This window comes from Notolabrus celidotus, chromosome 1, assembly GCF_009762535.1.
Source record: "Notolabrus celidotus isolate fNotCel1 chromosome 1, fNotCel1.pri, whole genome shotgun sequence".
In the NCBI taxonomy this organism is placed as follows: domain Eukaryota; kingdom Metazoa; phylum Chordata; class Actinopteri; order Labriformes; family Labridae; genus Notolabrus; species Notolabrus celidotus.
Window position 1 is genome coordinate 40939516 of NC_048272.1, and position 3741 is coordinate 40943256.

At 39.2% G+C, this 3741-nt stretch overlaps 1 long non-coding RNA gene across 1 annotated transcript; it reads left to right on the plus strand.

The window, feature by feature from the left end:
* Positions 1–2064: 2064 nt before the first annotated feature.
* On the plus strand, positions 2065–3375 carry LOC117822597. The gene is made up of 3 exons (XR_004633220.1): positions 2065–2155; positions 2637–2724; positions 3067–3375. It is a non-coding gene; the product is annotated as an uncharacterized LOC117822597 (long non-coding RNA).
* The last annotated feature ends 366 nt before the right edge of the window (positions 3376–3741 follow it).

The window sequence follows — 3741 nt, forward strand, 5'->3', positions numbered from 1 at the left end:
CTCCTTGTTAGCACACATGTGTGCAGGGAATGAAAAACAGAGGAGGGGTTGAGTTGTATTTTATACAGACTATGGACTGAACAAGCTCCGAGCTCTGACTTCCTGTTACAGACCGGATGTCATTGTGACGTAATAAAAACACTGAAAACTGAAACGGCTGGTTTCAGCACACATTTACAGAAAGGTGGAGAAATCAGAACAGGGGCAGAATGGATTCTTTTTATTTTCGGGGGGTTTGTAGACAGGGACACATATTTCAGGTAGAGAACCATTAAAAAGTCCATTTTGCATATGTCAACTTTAAAAGCCACAAAAACTACACAAGGAGAGTAAAAATTACAAAGCTTGCTACATCTAAGTTTATTTAATATATTACACAGATTTAGGATAATGCAAACAACAATTATAATAATCCACTGCTACAAGTATTGTTTTTAAAACAACTTTGATAGTTTTTTTTCTTTTTTAATTTAGTTTACCTGTTTGGTTTAAACTTTGTCTGCTAAAAGTGTGGAACTTATTTGCTCTTTGATGGTGCTCCACTTTGTGGCATGTAGTAAGGCTTTAGATTAATGCCAAAATGGGCCAGCTCGTAAAAACATATACACAAGAAGATAATAATATTTCACATGTGCTCCTCGCGAGGAAATTCAACAACCGGGAGGTATTTAGTACGGAAGCCCTAAAAGGACATGGTTAAAACCTTTTTTTTCTGTCCGTTTTCTCGAGATAACGAGTTAATTTCAGTTGTTTTCTCGAGATAACGAGTTAATTTCAGTTGTTTTCTCGAGATAACGAGTTAATTTCAGTTGTTTTCTCGAGATAACGAGTTAATTTCAGTTGTTTTCTCGAGATCTGGACTTATTTCTCTTGTGATAACGGGATAAACGAGCCCCGTTTTCTCGAGATAACGGGATAAATGATCTCGTTATCTCGAGAAAACAAGCTTTGTTTTCTCGAGATAAGGAGATCATTTTCTGGTCTAAAATTCATTTTTGTGGTCACATGACTAGACTATTATCAGCCAGATGAAGACGTGCTACCTGCTTCTCTGCCGTAGCCTACATGATTGAGGTAAGTGAAGCCTTTGTGTTTCATGCTTTTGCTACTTTATAACTTGGAATTATGGTCATTTGACATTACAGCGGTGCATGTGAATCAGAACCAGTCAGGTGTCTGTACTGTTTTGCTGTGATAGTAAGTGCAGCAGTACCTGCGTGTCTTCACCTCTGCAGGGTAGCCTACAGGTGTCTGCCCATCCCCAGCCTGCGTCTCTCCCGGTCGGAGAAGGAGGAGTTGGAGTCAGGCCGCAATAACCCTACGACTTATACGAGGTAAGATGAAGGCTACATTGTCCCCACTTTAGAGAAATTGATTACTTTGATGCAGTGTTTCAAAAACTGTGGGACGAGGACCCCCCTCCTCTCTGTTTCCCTGTGACACTCAGAGCAGATGATCCACAAACAGCTGCAGCTCGCAGTGCAGGGATGTGCATCTCTGTTACACCAGCTCTGCCTGCTTGAAAGTGTGTTTACACTCGGTGGTCTCAGTCCAAGATGAGTCGGATCGATGACTGTAGCTGTGACTTTAGGCCAGACATCTGTACAGTAACTCCATAGTAGTTAAGCTACTTCGATGATCATTTGATTTCCGAAAAATCTCTTCACAATAAAAGCCCCCTCATGTTTCGTAGTATAAAAAACTTTACTTTGAAACAGCCGTATCTGTAAGCAGCATGTTCTCAGCTGTAGTAACTTGACAGAACTCAAACGTGATTCCACTGGTTGTTTATTATTAAAACTCTTAATTTATTTTATTATTAAAACTCTTAATTTATAACCTTCTTTGTCAGTGCTGTAAATGTTGTTACACTTAGCTTTAGAAAAAATAATAATTTCCGTGGAAAATTAAAGGTAAATAGTATCAAATAGCTATTTTTTTAAGAGAGCTTAATTTGTCTTTTAACGATGTTAACAGTCAAGTAACTGGTAATTGTTCAACAGCTCAATGATCATTATAGAAAAGATGATCCCATGCTTTGCTTCCTCTCCTGGACCCATTTTAGGGATCTACAGACTCAATCAGTGTCTACTGGCTTACCTGTGACATCAGAGGCTCTGAACACCCTGTGGCTGGGACCAAGTATCCTGTTAAGGTAAAGCCCTCCCGAAAAGCCCCACCCATCTTGTAATATTAATATGGATGGTCATTTTTAAACTAAACATTGAGTTGATAAGGAGTAAAAGGCTGGTGGGAGTTTAAGTCATGTTACAGCTGCTTTTTGTAGAGCTGCTCCAAAAAACAGAAAAAAAATCTAACTGGTTGAGGTGAATCTCTGAAAGGGAAGATGTAAACTCACATTTACAAGAACAATACCCTTGCTCTGAACTGCAAAAATACAATCTAGCTGTGCTAAGGTATCCAGGTAAGCTACCAAGCTGCAGACATTCGAAGATCATAAATGCCATGAGAGAATAAAAGATGCCACTAACATACTTCACAGTTCTATAAGGGCTACCTCGTACCACTAGTTAGCTATGACTCCTCATTTTGTGGACTATTTTGTTGATAATACTATATAATATATTGATATTTTTAGCCTCCTCCCAGTTCTAACAACTATGTCATCTATTCAGCTGCACAAACATGGACAACCCATTCATTGCTGCCTTGAAGGACAGAGGAGTTCCTGATGAAAACCTTGAAAAAATGTTGCACGACAAGGTAAAAAAACAAACAAACAAAAACTCTCAATCTAATCCCAACTTGAAGTTTGTCATTTTGAAATTCAATGCCTCTTTTTTGGAATTTCCAGATGATGTTTTTCATTAACCTTGACCATTTAAGAAAACAGAATGTCCATATTCTACACATTCTGCACTTATGGAGACATAAAGACAGTGATTACCTTTGGGCAACATATCACTCTTGCTACACCTTGAGCAGGCGTTGTCCTATTGATGACGAATAATGCCACCATAACTGCATCCTGATGTGTACAGATTATGAGGACTCGTTCAGTGCTACTTTCCTCAGTAATTTCAGTATTTATTTTTACCATGGCAGGTGGACCAAGACGTCTCCAGAATAATGGATGAGGAAACCCTCTCCAAGTATCTACCTCATTTTGGAGACAGTGTTTTTGCTAGAAATTGGACTAGCACATTCTCAGCAGAAGCAGAGAGTAATGCAGAGAAAAAACAAAATCTTGTAGAACGCATTTGAAGTAAAATGAAACTTCCAAGCATTGGCCAAGCAACAACAAGTTCTCAAAGTCATACTAACAAAGGACTTGGTCTGGGAAATAAGAATGCTTCCCGCAAAACGAGAAAAATTGAACTGGGTTGGATGAATCATCAAAAAGGATATTTCCGGCAGGTTAGACGACCTACGGGTGGAGGCACAAGAGAGATCATTTCCAGGAAAGATGACAATGTTAAGAAAATTTTAGAGAATAGTAAGAGAATTTTCTTTCCAAATGGGAAATCTCCAAAAGGAAGACTCGAGGATTTTGACTTTACACTCTGTGTTATGGGCTCAGAGGAGCCTTTACATGACTCAGTAACGGTTGGGCAGTTGTATGAAACCACCCATCATAAAATACTCAGGTTGTACATTTGTTCAAAGAAAAGAGTAAATGATGATTCAGATTTAAGTGACTCACCTGTCCAAGCCAGATCTCCAGATGGATCCCAAGCAGCAGAGGCCCCCACTGTACTCTGTCTTTCTCCCACATCTTCC